The sequence below is a fragment of the Microcaecilia unicolor genome, chromosome 4 (genome assembly GCF_901765095.1).
Source record: "Microcaecilia unicolor chromosome 4, aMicUni1.1, whole genome shotgun sequence".
Taxonomy (NCBI): domain Eukaryota; kingdom Metazoa; phylum Chordata; class Amphibia; order Gymnophiona; family Siphonopidae; genus Microcaecilia; species Microcaecilia unicolor.
Genome location: NC_044034.1, coordinates 175,187,715 through 175,206,029, shown reverse-complemented (window position 1 = coordinate 175,206,029; position 18,315 = coordinate 175,187,715). Strand labels below are relative to the sequence as shown.

Here is an 18,315-nt window from a genome sequence, read left to right as displayed (position 1 = left end):
TTGACGATCTTTGACCCATAATTGAAAAAAACAAGGACGTCTCTGACGAACACTTGGGCGTTTTCACCCGGACCTGATTTTATTACGAATAAGGCACAAAAAGGTGCCCGAAATGACCAGATGACCACCGGAGGGAATTGGGGATGACCTCCCCTTACTCCCCCAGTGGTCACTAACCCCCTCCCACCCTCAAAAAACATCTTTAAAAACATTTCGTGCCAGCCTCTATGCCAACCTCAGATGTCATACTCAGGTCCATGACAGCGCATGCAGGTCCATACCCCCCCTACCTAATACATTTGGGAGGAAACAGCGAGCCCTCCAAAACCACCACAAACCCACTGTACCCACATCTAGGTGCCCCCCTTCACCCATAAGGGCTATGGTAGTGGTGTACAGTTGGGGGGTAGTGGGTTTGGGGGGCTCAGCACACAAGGTAACATTTTATGAAGTCCACTGCAGTGCCCCCTAGGGTGCCCAGTTGGTGTCCTGGTATGTCAGGGGGACCAGTGCACTAGAAATGCTGGCTCCTCCCATGTCCAAATGGGTTGCATTAGGATGTTTTTGACATGAACGTCTTTGGTTTCGAAAATCGCCAAAAGTCAGAACGTGCATGTCTAGGGACGTCCAAATTTAAGGATTTGGACGTCTCTGATGGTATTTTCAAAATGAAAGATGGACGTCCATCTTTTTTCGAAAATACAGGCTTCCCCGCCCCTGGCTTTCACCATTTTGGAAGGACATCCAAATCGTAATTTGGACATTTCTTTCAAAAAAGCCCCTCCAAGTAACATCTGGGTATGCTGCTGACTGACGCTGTTATCTAGATAATAGTGCTGAATATCGCCGCTATTTGGATTTATTCTAGTTCTGCCCAGGCTTCACCTCCAGACTGCCCTGGCACTATCTGGATACCCCCTATTTCTATAATCTTGTGTGCACGATTTGAGAGTCACTCCCTAATTCTATAAAAGTTGCAAAAAATTGTGCGTGAAAATTTGGGTACACCCAATTTGCACATACAATTTAATGGAATAATAATTAACATCTGTTTTAGCACCTAATGTTAGTTAACAAATTGGTGCCTAATTTTTGGGCACACCTTCCTGCTTATTTTCGAAAGAGAAGAGCGCCCATCTTCGACACAAATCGGAAGATGGGCGCCCTTCTCTCAGGTGCAGCCAAATCAGCATAATCAAAATCCGATTTTGACCGTCCTCAACTGCAGTCCATCACAGGAGCGGCCAACGTTTAAGGGGCATGTCGTAGGTGTAGCGAAGGCAGGACTGGGGCGCGGTTAACACATGGGCGCCCTCGGCCGATAATGGTAAAAAGAAGGGCGGCCCTGACGAGCATTTGGCCGACTTTACTTGGTCCATTCAGGACCAAGCCTCAAAAAGGTGTCTGAACTGACCAGATGACCACCGGAGGGACTTGGGGATGATCTCCCCATACTCCCCCCAGTGGTCACTAACCCCCTCCCATCCTAAAAAAAAAATTAAAAACATTTTTTGCCAGCCTCAAATGTCATACCCAGCTCCATGACAGCAGTATGCAGGTCCCTGGAGCAGTTTTAGTGGGTGAAGTGCACTTCAGGTAGGCAGACCCAGGCCCATCCCCCCCTACCTGTTACAGTTGTGGTGGTAAATGGGAGCCCTCCAAAACCCACCCGAAACCCACTGTACCCACATGTAGGTGCCCCCCTTACTACTACTACTACTATTACTACTACTATTTAGCATTTCTATAGCGCTACAAAGCGTACGCAGCGCTGCACAAACATAGAAGAAAGACAGTCCCTGCTCAAAGAGCTTACAATCTAGTAGACAAATAATAAAGCAAACAAATCAATTAATGTGTAGAGGAACGAGGAGAGGAGAGTAGGTGTAGGCGAGTGGATACAAGTGGTTATGAGTCAAAAGCAATGTTAAAGAGGTGGGCTTTCAACCTAGATTTAAAGATGGTCAAGGATGGGGCAAGACGTAGGGGCTCAGGAAGTCTATTCCAGGCATAGGGCGCAGCAAGACAGAAGGAGCGAAGTCTGGAGTTGGCAGTAGCGGAGAAGGGAACAGATAAGAAGGATTTATCCAGGGAACGGAGTGCACGGGATGGGGTGTAGGGAAGGACAAGTGTGGAGAGATACTGGGGAGCAGCAGAGTGAGTACATTTATAGGTTAGTAGAAGAAGTTTGAACAGGATGCGAAAACGGTTAGGGAGCCAGTGAAGCGACTTGAGGAGAGGGGTAGTATGAGTAAAGCGACCCTGGCGGAAGACGAGACGGGCAGCAGAGTTTTGAACCGACTGGAGAGGGGAGAGGTGACTAAGTGGAAGGCCAGCAAGAAGCAGATTGCAGTAGTCCAACAGAGGAGACAAGGGTGTGGATGAGGGTTTTTGGTAGAGTGCTGAGAAAGAAAGGGGCGGATTTTACGGATGTTGTAAAAAAGAAATGACAAGTCTTGTCGATCTGCTGGATATGAGCAGAGAAGGAGAGAGAAGAGTCAAAGATAACCCCAAGGTTTCGAGCTGAGGAGACAGGGAGAATGAGAGAGCCATCAACAGAAATAGAAAACGGGGGGAGTGGGGAGGTGGGTTTGGGGGGAAAATGAGAAGCTCGTTTTGGTCATATTAATTTCAGGTGGCGTTGAGACATCCAGAAAGCAATGTCAGACAAGCACGCTGAACTTTTGGTTTGGATGCAAGGTGAGATATCAGGGGTAGAATGGTAGATTTGGGAGTCATCAGCATAGAGAATGGTAGGAAAAGCCATGGGATGAGATTAATGAACCAAGGGAAGAAGTGTAGATAGAAAAGAGGAGGGGACCAAGAACAGAACCCTGAGGTACGCCGACAGGCAGAGGGATAGAAGTAGAAGAGGATCACCAGAGTGAACACTAAAGGTGCGGAGGGAGACGTAGGAAAGAGAACCAGGAAAGGACAGAGCCCTGGAATCCAAGTGAGGACAGGGTATCGAGAAGTATGCTGTGATCAACAGTGTCAAAAGCAGCGAAAGATCAAGAAGAATGAGGATGGAATATTGACCTCTGGATTTAGCCAGTAATAGGTCATTGGAGACTTAAGGGCTATGGTAGTGGTGTACAGTTGTGGGGAGTGGGTTTTGGGGGGGATTTGGGGGGCTCAGCACCCAAGGGAAGGGAGCTATGTACCTGGGAGCAATAATTAAGTCCACTGCAGTGCCCCCTAGGGTGCCCAGTTGGTGTCCTGGCATGTGAGGGTGACCAGTGCACTACAATGCTGGCTCCTCCCATGACAAAAAGGCTTGGAATTTGGCCGGTTTTGAGATGGCCGGCCTCGGTTTCCAGTTATCGGCGAAAACCGAGGCCGGCCATCTCTAATCCGGTGATCTCAACATTTAGGTCGACCATCTCTAAGGTTGACCTAAATGTTGAGATTTGGCCAGCCCTAACCATATTATCAAAACAAAAGATGGGTGCCCATCTGTTCGCTAATACGGTTGGCTCTGCCCCTTCCCGGTGCTGTCCCCGAAGATGGAGCCCCTGTTCAATTATGCCCCCTCTATATAAAATTAGGAGGTATTATTCTATATCTGTACATAGGGAGTGGAGTGGTAACTTAATGGCTAGAGTAGCAGCTGATAACCAGGGAAGCCAGTTCAAGTCTCACTGCAGCTCCATGTGGTCATGGCAAGTTACTACCCTCCATTGCCTCAGGTCTAAACTTCCATTGTAAGGGGACAGAAAAGTACATAATGTCATCACTTCAATAGCTCTAGCGTATGCGGCTGCTGGAAACATTTATGCCTTGATATAGCTATTCTGTGTAGAAAATAGGCCATCTACTTTTCTTTATAGAATAGGGTTCACATAAGCATCACATCTAGGTGCCTCCTTTTAGAAATACCTCTTTAAGAGCAATTCTACAACTAGGCACATTTATTTAGAAGCCCTGAGGATGCACAATGGGAATCTATTCTGTAACTATGCACTTAACATTTATGTGCCCAAAGTAACACCAGCACCAGCCATAAAGCGAATGCTACATACCTGTAGAAGGTATTCTCCGAGGACAGCAGGCTGATTGTTCTCACTGATGGGTGACGTCCACGGAAACCCCTCCAATCGGAATCTTCACTAGCAAAGACGTTTGCTAGCCCTCGCGCGCCCATGCGCACCGCGCAATGCGCGACCGTCTTCCCGCCCGAAACCGGCTCGTGTTCGTCAGTCCCGTATGTAGCAAGACAAAGAGAAGGGAAGACACAACTCCAAAGGGGAGGCGGGTGGGTTTGTGAGAACAATCAGCCTGCTGTCCTCAGAGGAATACCTTCTACAGGTATGTAGCATTCGCTTTCTCTGAGGACAAGCAGGCTGCTTGTTCTCACTGATGGGGTATCCCTAGCCCCAGGCTCACTCAAAACAACAAACGTGGTCAATTGGGCCTCGCAACGGCGAGGACATAACTGAGATTGACCTAACAACTTATCCAACTAACTGAGAGTGGTAGCCTGGAAACAGAATAAAAAATGTGCCTAGGGGGGTGGAGTTGGATTCTAAACCCAAACAGATTCTGAAGCACCGACTGCCCAAACCGACTGTCGCGTCAGGTATCCTGCTGCAGGCAGTAATAAGATGTGAATGTGTGGACAGATGGACCACGTCGCAGCTTTGCAGATCTCTTCAATAGTGGCTGACTTCAAGTGGCTGACGCTGCCATGGCTCTAACATTGTGAGCCGTGACATGACCCTCAAGGGCCAGCCCAGCCTGGGCGTAAGTGAAGGGAAAATGCAGTCTGCTAGCCAATTTGATAAGGTGCGTTTCCCCACAGCCACTCCCCTCCTGTTGGGATCAAAAGAAACAAACATTTGGGCGGGACTGTCTGTTGGGCTGTGTCCGCTCCAGATAGAAGGCCAAGGCTCTTTGCAGTCCAATGTGTGCAGCTGACGTTCAGCAGGGCAGGAATGCGGACGGGGAAAGAACGTTGGCAAGACAATTGACTGGTTCAGATGGAACTTCGACACCACCTTCGCAAGAACTTAGGGTGAGTGCGGAGGACTACTCTATTATGATGAAATTTGGTGTAAGGAGCATGGGCTACCAGGCCTGAAGCTCACTGACTCTACGAGCTGAAGTTACTGCCACCAAGAAAATGACCTTCCAGGTCAAGTACTTCAGATTGGCATGAATTCAGTGGCTCAAAAGAAGGCTTCATCAGCTGGGTGAGAACGACATTGAGATCCCATGACACTGTAGGAGGTTTGATGGGGGGCTTTGACAAAAGCAACCTCTCATAAAGCGAACAAACTAAAGGCTGTCCCGAGATCGGCTTACCTTCCACACGGTAATGGTATGCACTAATTGCGCTAAGGTGAACCCTTACAGAGGTTGGTCTTGAGACCAGACTCAGACAAGTGCAGAGATAGTCCAAGCAGGGTCTGTGAAGGACAAGATAGCGAGGATCTAAGGCCTTGCTGTCACACCAGACGGAAAACCTCCTCCATAAAAAGAAGTAACTCCTCTTAGTGGAATCTTTCCTGGAAGCAAGCAAGACACGGGAGACACCCCCGACAGACCCAAAGAGGCAAAGTCTACGCTCTCAACATCCAGGCCGTGAGAGCCAGAGACTGGAGGTTGGGATGCAGAAGCGCCCCTTCGTTCTGGGTGATGAGGGTCGGAAAACACTCCAATCTCCACGGTTCTTTGGAGGACAACTCCAGAAGAAGAGGGAACCAGATCTGGTGCGGCCAAAAGGAGCAATCAGAATCATGGTGCCTTGGTCCTGCTTGAGTTTCAGCAAAGTCTTCCCCACCAGAGGTATGGGAGGATAAGCATACAACAGGCCTTCCCCCCAATCCAGGAGGAAGGCATCCGATGCCAGTCGGCCATGGGCCTGAAGTCTGGACAGAACTGAGGGACCTTGTGGTTGACTGAGATGCGAAGAGATCTACCAGGGGTTCCCCACACTTGGAAGATCCGGTGCACTACTCTGGAGTTGACGCACCACTCGTGAGGTTGCATAATCCTGCTCACCTGTCGGCCAGACGGTTTGTTTACCGCCTGCCAGATATGTGGGCTTGGAGAAACATACCGTGACGGCGAGCCCACAAGCCACATGCTGACAGTTCCTGACACAGGGGGCGAATCCGGGCCCCCCTGCTTGTTGATGTAATACATGGCAACCTGGTTGTCTGTCTGAATTTGGATAATTTGATGGGACAGCCGATCTCTGAAAGCCTTCAGAGCGTTCCAGACCGCCCGTAACTCAGGAGATTGATCTGTAGACCTTGTTCCTGGAGGGACCAGCTTCCCTGGGTGTGAAGCCATCGACATGAGCTCCCCATCCCAGGAGAGACGCATCCATAGTCAGCACTTTTTGCGGCTGAGGAATTTGAAGGGCGTCCCAGTCAAATTGGACCAAATCGTCCACCAGTGCAGGGATTCGAGAAAACTCGTGGACAGGTGGATCACGTCCTCTAGATCCCCAGCAGGCCTGAAACCACTGGGAAGCTAGGGTCCATTGAGCAGATCGCAATGCGAAGACGAGCCATGGGAGTCACATGAACGTGGAGGCATGTGGCCGAGCAATCTCAACATCTGCTGAGCTGTGATCTGCTGGGATGCTCGCACCCGGGAGACGAGAGCAACAGATTGTTGGCCCTTGTCTCCGAAAGATAGGCACGAGCCGTCCGAGAATCCAGTAGAGCTCCTATGAATTTGAGTCTCTGTACTGGGAGAAGATGGGACTTTGGATAATTTATCACAAACCCCAGTAGCTCCAGGAGTCGAATAGTCATCTGCATGGACTGTAGAGCTCCTTGCCTTAGATGTGTTCTTTACCAGCCAATCGTCGAGATAGGGAACACGTGCACTCCAGCCTGCGGAGCGCTGCTGCTACCACAGCCAGGCACTTCGTGAACACCCTGGGTGCGGAGGCAAGCCCAAGGGTAGCACACAGTACTGGAAGTGACATGTTCCCAGACGGAATCGTAAGATACTGCCTGTGAGCTGGCAGGTATCGGAAAATGCGTGTAAGCATCCTTTAAGTCAGAGAGCATAGCCAATCTTTTTCCTGAATCATGGGAAGAAGGGTGCCCAGGGAAAGCATCCTGAACTGTTTCCCTTGACCAGATATTTGTTCAGGGCCTACGGGGGAAAAATGGGGACGCATCCCCCTGTTTTCTTTTCCACAAGGAAGTACCTGGAATAGAATCCCAGCCCCTCTTGCCCCGGTGGCACGGCTCGACCGCATTGGCGCGAGAAAGGGCGAGGAGTTCCTCTGCAAGTACCTGCTTGTGCTGGAAGCTGAAAGACTGAGCTCCCGGGTGTGCAATTTGGAGGCATGGAGGCCAATTGAGGTAGTATCCTTGCCGGACTATTTGAAGAACCCACCGGTCGGAGGTTATAAGAGGCCACCTTTGTGAAAAACTTTCAACCTCCCCCCGACCGGCAGGTCGTCCGGCACGGACACTTTGATCTCGGCTATGCTCTGCTGGAGCCAGTCAAAAGCTCGCCCCCTGCTTTTGCTGGGGAGCTGTGGGGCCTTGCTGAGGCACACGCTGCTGACAAGAGCACGCGCGCTGGGGCTTAGCCTGGGCCGCAGGCTGTCGGGAAGGAGGATTGTACCTATGCTTACCAGAAGAGTAGGGAACAGCCCACCTTCCCCCATAAAAACGTCTACCTATGAGGTAGATGCGGAAGGCTGCGGCGGGAGAATTTGTCAAAAGCGTTATCCCACTGGTGGAGCTGGTTCTACCACCTGTTCGACCTTTTCCCCAAAAAGTTATCCGCTCAGCAAGGGGAGTCCGCAATCCGCTGCTGAATCCTATTCTCCAGGTCGGAGGCACGCAGCCATGAGAGGTCTGCGCAATCACCACACCTTGAGCAGCGGCCCTGGTTGCAACATCAAGCTATCAAATACCCCTCTGGCCAGGAATTTCCTACATGCCTTCAGCTGCCTGACCACCTCCTGAAACGGCTTGGCTTGCTCAGAAGGGAGCTTGTCCACCAAGTCCACCAGCTGCGCACATTGTTCCGCATTGGATGCTCGTGTAGAGCTGGTATGATTGAATCTTGGCCACGAGCATGGAAGAATGATAGGCCTTCCTCCCACAGGAGTCTAAGGTTCTGGGGTCTTTGCCCGGGGGCCCGAAGCTGCTCCCTAGAACTCTTAGCCTTCTTCAGGGCCAGATCCACCACACCAGAGTCGTGAGGCAACTGGTGCGCATCAGCTCTGGTCCCCAGGATCCGATACTGGGATTCGATCTTCTTGGAATGTGGGGATTAGTTAGTGGCTTGGTCCAGTTTGCCAGCAATGTCTTTTTTAGGACATGATGCATGGGTACTGTGGACGCTTCCTTAGTGGAGAAGGATAGTCCCAAGAGCTCAAACATCTCAGCCCTTGCTCATCCTCCATGACCACCGGGAAGGGGATGGCCGTAGACATCTCCCGAACAAAGGCCGAGAAAGACCGACTCTCGGGAGGAGAAGCTGCCTTTCAGGGGAGGGAGTGGGGTCAGAAGGAAGGCCATCAGACTCCTCGTCAGAGAAATATCTGATGTCCTCCTCCGCCTCCCACGAGGCCTCATCATCGGTATCAGAACAAGTTCACCGGACCTGCATCTGAAGCCGCGCCCATTCCGACTCCGTGGAAACACAGAGCCACGGTGGGAGCGTCGAGAGGTGGACCCCCTGGCTGGCAGCGGCGAAGCTCCCTCCCCCGACAATCGTCGGGGAGTCCACCTGGGAGGCGCCGGAGCCGGTACCGCAAGCGTTACAGGTACCCAGGACCTCACCCCGGGCAAAGGGCCAGCTGTCGTCTCACTCGATGGCACGCGTGGCGCAAGCACCCCCGGTACCGGAGGAGAAGGGCGTAACAGCTCTTCCAGGATGCCTGGAAGAACGTCCCGGAGGCTCTCGTGCAGAGCGGACTGTGGAGAAAGACTGAGATGCCGGTGCAGGGCGTCGAGGTCAAAATCTGTTCCGGTCGCGGAAGGCGGTACCGGGCTGTCCGGGGTAGAGTGCACCGACACCTCCTGGATGGAGGTGAGCGGTCCTCCCGGTGCCGATGCCTACTGGGTGCCGACTCCCTCGGCGCCCCAGAGCTCCCGTGTACCAAGTCGGGAAGGTGACCGGTGACGATGCCTTCTAACGACTTCTTCGAGCGAAGCATATCACCGGAGCTCCCCGGTACCAATGAGGAGGACGTTGAATCCAGACGTCACTTCCTCGGGGCCGGGGCCGAAGAAGGTCGATCCCGGGGGGGCTGTACCGCAGGAGCCCTCAGGGCAGGAGGAGACCTACCCGAAGGCTCACCGCCACCAGCAGGGGAATGGACAGCCCTCACTGCACTCCAGACGAAGCACCACCATCGACGACATCAGCACCAGCGGGGGTCCCAGTACCACCAACTGCCGACGCACTCTTCCGAAGTCTCAGTACCGTCGATTCAGGAGGAATACGCCTCGATGCCGTCGACGCTGATGCACTCCCCGAAGACTTCGGTGCTTGCCAGACGCCGATGCACTCGTCGAATCCCGAGATGGCTGTTTGCCGTCGAAGCGCCGGAGAACAGAACTTTCCACTGGGCTAAATCTCGCTACCCGAGTCCTCTTTTGGCAAACAGAGCACAAAGACTACAGGCCTGCGGGCGGTGCCCCCCAGACACTGAAGACACGAAGCGTGCCTATCAGTGAGCGAGATTATCCGGGCGCACTGGTTGCACTTCTGAAGCCGCTGGAAGGCTCGATGACATGGGCGGAAAAATCGCACCCGCAAAATCAAAATTCGCGATGATGACAATAGGCACCGAAAAAAAGGGAGAAAAACCCGTACGGGCGGCCAACCAGGCCGCTCCCGAAAGCGAAAGGATACTTACGCTGGAAAAAAAGCTAGAAATACGGGAAAAAAGGGAAATCCTCTTTTTTTTTTTTTTAACAAACACAGAGACAAAAGTAGAAAAAACCGCGAAAGGATGCGCAAGGGTCTTCTGAGGGGCACGAAACAGCGGCAAAACACGACCGTCCCGAGTGCGGACAAAAGAAGACTGACGAACACGAGCCGGTTCGGGCGGGGGAAGACGGTCGCAGCTGCGCGGTTGCGCATGTGCGCTGCAAGGGGCTAGCAAACGTCTTTGCTAGTGAAGATTCCGATTGGAGGGGGTTTCGTGAATGTGCACCCATCAGTGAGAACAAGCAGCCTGCTTGTCCTCGGAGAAACCTGGAGTAACTGAATAACTGTGGCTGGGACATGAGTAACTTATGTGCATAAGAAGGGACTCCACCCAGTGGGGGGTGGGAGGTGTAAGGTCATGGATTTGATATGAACCACCAAGAAAAGTGGAAAAAGTAGCAGCTTCATGAAGAAAATGTTATTGTTTGTAAGGTAATATTGCTATGATGCACTTTGATATGTGAAGACAATGATATTTGAGATGATATGTTTATTAAAATGTTTTTTTTTAATTCTAGGAGATCTAGCGTCCTGAAGCAGGTTTTCGTAACATAGCTATGTCAGCACCACTAGCTCTTCTAAGAGAATTAGATAGTTTGCTTATTTCATCTTACACTGTTATAATTCAATGATAAGCTTTCAAAAAAAAGAAAAATAGGCCAATGATGATCTTGGTGACTATCAGCACTAAGTGGAAGTAAAAATCATAGTACTGTCACAACTAATGGGTCCAAGAAAAAACAAAAAATATATATAGAAATATCCGATTATATTATATCGAACTTGTCATAATATTGGTTGCTATTTTCATAATAAGAGTATATGAGCTGGGACTTTTGGAAAGTGGTGTGTTCATAATTTCCAGAAGCAGAGGATAGCATGATCCAGACAGGACACCTCCAAAGAAACCACAGAGATGAAAAATAAGAAATAAAAAATGTTCTTTAATAGTAGAAGATAAGACTCAATGCTGATTCTCTAACCAATAGGTTACTATGAGGACATTATAGTGCCTTTGTATCGCTCCAGAGTACGACCGCACCTCGAATATTGTGTTAATTTCTGGTTGCCGCATCTCAAAAAAGATATAGTGGAATTAGAAAAGGTGCAGAGAAGGGTGACAAAAATGATAAAGGGGATGGGACAACTTCCCTTTGAGGAAAGGCTAAAGCGGCTGGGAATCTCCAGCTTGGAGAAAAGACGGCTGTGAGGAGATATGATAGAGGTCTATAAAATAATGAATGGAGTGGAACGGGTAGACATGAATCGTTTGTTCACGCTTTCCAAAAATACTAGGACTAGGAGGCGATGAAGCTACAAAGTAGTAAATTTAAAACAAATTTGAGAAAATGTTTCTTCACTCAACATGTAATTCAACTCTGGAATTCATTGTCAGAAAACATGGTAAAGGCGGTTAGCTTAGCAGAGTTTTAAAAAGGTTTGAGCGGCTTCCTAAAGGAAAGGTCCATAGATCATTACTAATTTGAACTTGGGGAAAATCCACTATTTCTGGGATAAGCAGCATAAAATGTTTTGTACATTTTTGGGGATCTTGCCAGGTATTTGTGACCTGGATTGGCCACTGTTGGAAACAGGATGCTGGGCTTGATGGACCTTTGGTCTGTCCCAGTATGGCAATACTTATGTACTTATGTACTCTTCTCCAGATATACACATTCAAGTCCTTACGTCTCATTGCACAGGACTTTGGATGCAGACCCTGTCCATTTTAGTAGTGTTTCTCAACACTGCCTTAGCTCCATCTAAATCTATGGTCCCTGATCTCCCATGATTCCATGGTCTTGGAAAGGTCACAAAATCAACCCTAACCAGTAGAATTCACCAGATTCTGTGGGATTGCTTGAAACCAGGCTGACAGGGTATGAAGATTCAGCCCTTTTTACTATCCCCTTTCCCTGTTCTCCTTCCAGCAATCCAGTAGCAAAAACTGCCACAAGAGGCGCTAGTCAAACATCTTTTACAGAATTATTAGACTAAATAAATATTCAACAATTTTTGAGAGCAATGATAATTAGTGCTCTAGAATCAAAATGTTCACCTACAAAGTCTTATAATAATTAAATAAACAACTGCTACACTTTGTTAAGCAACAATATAAGAACATGAGAATAGCCATACTGGGTCAGACCAATGGTCCATCTAGCCCAGTATCCTGCTTCCAGCAGTGGCCAATCCAGGACACAAGTACCTGACAGAATCCCAATTAGTAACACCATTCCATGCTACCAATCCTGGGGCAAGCAGTGGCTTCCCCATGTTTATCTCAATAGCAGACTATGGACTTTTCCTCCAGGATGGTGTCCAAACCTTTCTGAAACCTAGATATGCTAACCACTGTTCCATATCCTCCAGCAATGAGTTCCAGAGATTAATTATTCTTTGAGTGAAAAAATATTTCCTCCTATTTGTTTTAAAAGTATTTCCACATAATTTCATTGAGTGTCCTCTGGTTTTTGTACTTTTCAAGAGAGTGAAACTTTGATTCAGTTTTACTTGTTTCTAAACCACACAGGATTTTGTAGACCTCAGTCATATACCCCCCCCCCCCCCCCCTCCCAGCCATCTCTTTTCCAACCTGAAGAGCCTTTGCTTGTATGAGAAGAGTTCCATCCCCTTTATCATTTTGGTCGCTCTTCTTTGAACCTTTTCTAATTCTGCTATCTTTTCTGAGATACAGTAACCAGACTTGAACGCAATACTCAAGGTCACACCATGGAGCGATGGTATTATAATATTCTTGGTCTTATTCTGCATCCCTTTCCTAATAATTCCTAGCATCCTTTGCTTTTTTGGCCACCACCGCACACTAGACAGAAGATTCCAGCGTACAATGACACCTAGATCTTTTTCTTGGGGTGCTGACTCCTAAGGTCGACCTAGCATCAGGTAACTATGATTTGGATTATTCTTCCTAATGTGCATCACTTTGCATTTGTCCACACTAAATTTCATCTGCCATTTGGATGCCCAGTCTTCTAGTTTCCTGAAGTCTTCCTACAATGTTTCACAGTCCATGTGTGTTTTGACAACTTTGAATAGTTTTGTGTCATCTGCAAATTTAATTACCTCACTTGTCATTCCAATTTCCAGATCATTTATAAATATTTTAAATAGCATCAGTCCCTGTACAGATCCCTGTGGCACTCCACTATTCTCCGTCCTCCATTGAGAAAAATAGCCATTTAACCCTACCCTCTGTTTTCTGTCCAATAACCAGTTCCTAATCCACAGAAGGACATTGCCTTCTATCCCATGACTTTTTAATTTTCTCAGGAGTCTCTCATGAGAAACTTTATCAAAAGCTTTCTGAAAATCTAGATACACTAAATCTTATAAAACTGGTAGCTAAGCTCTGTCATTTATAGTTATGTAGGTTCTTCCTGTTGTTATGTTTGAGTTTAGTGGTTAATGTGTTATTCATTATCATTTTATGCAAGGAAAGATACATCAGTAGCTTCAAGTGCCAAATATGAAAATTGTAGACCAAGTGTTTGCATTGGCAAGAACCAACATATTTCATTGCCAATACCTTCTAAAACTCAGTGGTCTATAAACCTCAGCTTTTGATGGCTATTATAGGGACATCTTTGAGGGGGGCAAGGAGGTGGATGAGATGAAAAAAGGGGGTGCATCTTATATTCCACTCCAGTGGTTCAAGAACCTGTCCTGGGGGAGAACCAACTGATCAGGTTTCCAGGATATCCACAATAGTGGCAATTCTGGTGCCCCCAATGCAGCACAGTTTGTACCAGGTTTATAATGGCATTTGGGCATCCAGATTCTATTATAAAATACTAGTGTAAGTCAGCATTGGTGTGCCAAAATGTGTGCATGCCTACTTATGACAGGTCAATGGTTGGTGTAAATGGGTGTGCATAAGTGCAGCAAGCTATGTTATAAGGTTTGCCCATCAGTGGGCATCACACCTAAGTCCCACCCAAGCTCCACCCTCATGTATGCACCCCTCACATATATGCACAATACCACTTGCACATGCCCTTATAGCAGTGGCATAGTCACAGGTGGGCCCAGGTGAGCACAGGTCTACCCACTTTGGACTTAGGCACATCCAGCAGCGGCACAGTTTTGATATGGCTGGTAGGGATCCCCAAGCCCTGCCTGCTGAAGACTCCCGGTATCTCTTCCTAACTCATACCTGCAGCTTGCACCAGTGGCGTAGCCAGAAGTCAATTTTTGGGTGGGCCAACAGGTTGGATGGGTGGGCACTAGACAGTGGTATGCTGGTAAATGTTTAACAACAGGCTCTCTCCCATGTTCACCTCTGCGCCCCCCCCCCCAGTCCACCTCCCCTCAAAATTGCAGAGCTGGCTATAGCCAGGGAGAGAGCCTGGGGGGGGGGGGGGGGGAGGCAATGCATTACTCTCTCCAGGAAAAAAAATTAAATGATCCCAGGTGCCAATCTAATTTGTGTTTAATGTGGGATAAAATGCCATAAATAAGTAAATAAATATAAACTTTTAATGTTGAGCACCTGATTCTCAAAGTGGACATATTCCAAACACTATAATGAAAATAAAATGATTTTTTTCTACCTTCGTTGTCTGGTGACTTTGTTTTTCTGATCATGATGGCCCAGTATCCGATTCTGCTGCTATCTGTCCTCTTAACTCCCTTTCCAGGGCTTCCTTTCCATTTATTTCTTTTCTTTCCTCCTTTCTTCTTCATTTCTGGTCCTCCGCAGACTTGACTGTCCAGTGGATCCAGCTTCTGCCTATTTTCTCCATCCATGTGCAGTTTTTCTCCTCTCTTCCTTTCCCCTCATATCATCTCCTTCCTCTCTCTTACCTCCCCTCCATCCATGTCAGCATTTCTTCTCTCTCCCTTCCGCTCCATCCATGTGCATCTCCTTTCTCTGTCTTCCCTCCCCTCCATCCATGTCCAGAATTTCTTCTTTCTCCCCTCCATCCATGTGCATCTCCTTCCTGTCTTCCCTTCCTTCACGTCCATCCATGACCAACAATTCTTTCCGTGCCCTCTCCTCCATCCACCCATGTCCAGCAACCCTCCTCTCTCCCCTGCCCTCCCCTCCATGTCCAGCAATTTCTCCTCTCTCCCTGGGCCCTGTCCTCCCATCCATGTCCATCGATGCTCCTCTCTCCCCTTTGACCATCTCCCTCTCATTCCCTCTCCAGCAAGACAGGTACAAATCAAGGTAAGGTATACACAAAAAGTGGCACATATGAGTTTATCTTGTTGGGCAGACTGGATGGACCATGCGGGTCTTTTTCTGCCATCATCTACTATGTTATGTTACTATATTACTCCCATTCCCCCTCTGTCTCTCCCTTACCCAGTCTCCTAAATTCCTCCCCCATCTTTCACCCACTTCATTAGTCCCCCATTCCCCATACTCTGTACTCACCACCCCTCCCAATCCCATCCTTCCCTCTGCTCACCAACAATAAAGAACGACAACATGGACGCAGGCAGCAGCTCACGGGTTTGCTTCCTGTGATTTGAGTGAACGGCGATGGCTGCACAGTGGAGTAGAAAGAGATTTTCTAAATGGCTTCCAGTTCCTTCCATCCTTCTCTAGTCGCAGCGGCGAACTGGCACGGGCGGCCAATAAAAGCATAAAGCAACCAGGCTCTTCGACTCCATCCTTCGCTTCCCTGCCTTCTCAGCGCGTCCCGCCCACCCAAAAGGAAATGACATCAGAGGAAGGTGGGATGCTGAGAGGGCAGGGAAGCTAAGGACGGAGTCGAAGAGCCTGGCTGCTTTATGCTTTTACTGGCGCCACTCGCACCAGTTCGCCGCTGCGAGTCTGGAGTGATCAGATAAGCCAGAGCGGGTACCGTTTCTGCTACAGTGTGTGTGCGCTTGGGTGGGCCTGAGCTGAAATTGGGTGGGCCTGGGCCCATCCAGGCCCACCCGTAGCTACACCCCTGGCTTGCACCAACCCCAAGCCTTCTCTCTGATGCAACTTCCTGTTTTCAGCACCAGAGAGAAGGCTCGGGTATAAATCATTGTTCATTGCTGGTGAAGAACTGAGGGGTCCTTTTACTAAGGTGTGCTGAAAAATGGCTTGCGGTAGTGTAGGCGTGGGTTTTGGGTGCATGTCGATTCATTTTTCAGCACGTCTGTAAAAAGGCCTTTTAAAATTTATTTGCCGAAAATGGACGTGCGTCAAAATCAAAATTGCCGTGCATCCATTTTGGGTCTGCGACCTTACCACCAACCATTGACCTAGCAGTAAAGACTCATGTGTTTACCAGGAAGTAATGATCTATGTGCGTCAAATGCTACTTGGCAAGAATCCAATATGTGCGTCCAAAAATAAAAATTATTTTTCAGATGTGTAAATCAGACGCTCACCAAAAATTAAATTACCACAAGAGCCACGTGGTAGCCGGGTGATATATCAATTCTGGCATGCGTTGGGCGCACGTAGATGCTTATGCAGCTTAGTAAAATGGCCTCTAAAAAAAGCAAAAGGTACCAGGAGGGTTGGGGAGTGGAGGTAAGAGATCCTCAATCATCTGGGAGGGGAGGGGGAGATGCTAGGCAAGGAACAGGGTTCTTGTGCCCACCCACTTATAGATTAGTGCATATAAGTGGCAGTTAAGGCACTATTCATTTCTGTATATGGCACCTAACCGCTGGAGCAGTTCTAAAATTTCCCTTTTAGTACCTAATATTAGGCATCATCCTTAATGAATACACATGAGATGGATATGCATACACCATTTCCACTGCATGCAAATATATCATACAGATTCATTGCCAATTTCCTGAAGACCTAACTGGCTGGTGCTTCTCCAGGACAGGTTTGAAAACTGTTGCTCCACACAGCAGCAATTCAGGGTGGTCGGCTTTGCTTTCTGGTCCAGAAAAGAATTAGTGGAACAGTGCAAAAACTTTTGGAAACAGAATATCAGATTCATAACCAGTCTAGTTTTCTCTTATCTTCCTTCTTAATTGACTTTTATCTTTCTGGCTGAATTGTCCCCTACTCAGTGAACACAGCTGTGACCTGAAATCTGGTAAAAACAAACAAAAAACAACAACAAAACAAAAAACAAACAAAAAACTATATGCACGTTCAAGTAATGGTGCCGGAAACTGATTCGTAGTTTCCTCTGTTTCATTAGGATTACATGGATTAGCAAGAACATAGTTTCATATTCTTTCCTTCCTAATGAACTTCTACTATATTCTTTAAAATTTACCCGGTACTGAATATTATACATAGGAATACATTTTAGGCTCATTTAAGGACCAGTTGCAAAGGCCATAGTAATCGGCTGTGCACACAGGAAGGCCACCAGGAAGGGATGATACTTCAAAAGTATCAGATGTGGATGATCAACACACAATGTTTAGCAAAGGCAACAGTTCACACCTCACAGTTTACATCAGCCAAGCAAAACATCCGAAGAGGTGCATCCTCAGTCTTATTGTGTAAAGCACAAACCAGCAATCTAACGCTCAAAAGAAAGTAGACTAGACAGATATCCAGGATCCACTATATCGCTGATCAAATCCAAAGTTGCCTGAGCAGTTTACATCGTAAAATAAATCAAAAATCAAACATAAAATATACAGAGACGTCCATGCAGACTTTCCCTGCAGATTTGCCAGCTTTAGTCTGAGTAGTTTTTGATCGTTTGCTCAACATCAAGTTATCCCTACCGACTCCATGAAGATACTGTACTGTCAAAAAAAAAAAAAATTGGTTCCGGAAATGTCTTTAAAACAGACAGGCTCAAGAGACAGGTAGCTAAATAAATTTATCTGATGTACGCAACAAAACAAGTGCATGAGGTGAAAGTATATCATATTTAACATGTAATAACCAAAAACAATCGACGCATAACACTGCTACACACCTTTATTCGCTCAGTTTCAGTGGACTCTCCAAAGACTCGTCTTTATCATACTGTGTGCTTGTGCCTCAGGACGGTATGTAAACAGAGTGAAACCCAGTTAAACATAACTTCCTGCAAAACGTAATCCTTTATATTTTTGGCATATAAATCGGATGCAAAACGAAAACAAAAATCCAAACAACTGAACTCCCCCTCCCCACCCCCTTCCAGCTTCCTCAACAGACTATCCAACCCAATAAATCAATGTCACATCAATGAAGTACTATACCTTTAAGAAGGGATAGAGCTCTGTTCTGCTGCAAAACTGACTAAGTTTATTCTTGGTTATAGAGATTGCTAGTCTAAAACTGAGTTATTCCTTTTTTTTTCCCAAGGCCGGCCTCTCTCTAGCTGATGGGAGCTTTTACCATTTAAGGTCATTGTTACATCTGGCTCTTGTATCAGTCGGAGCTTTTTCAGACTTGGAGACCCAACACACTGTCCCAGAGAGAGAGAATGTCTAAAGTAATAAGCGGTTCAGAAA

The 18,315-nt window shown here is 47.8% G+C and overlaps 1 protein-coding gene across 1 annotated transcript in view; it reads right to left on the bottom strand.

Moving 5' to 3' along the window:
* Positions 1–17,895, bottom strand: part of MRVI1 (murine retrovirus integration site 1 homolog) — a 188,094-nt gene extending 170,199 nt beyond the window's left edge. Inside the window, exon 1 of the mRNA XM_030200986.1 lies at positions 17,793–17,895. The gene's annotated coding sequence lies outside the window, so the exon portion shown is untranslated. The remainder of the gene's footprint in view (positions 1–17,792) is intronic.
* Between the last annotated feature and the right edge of the window lie 420 nt (positions 17,896–18,315).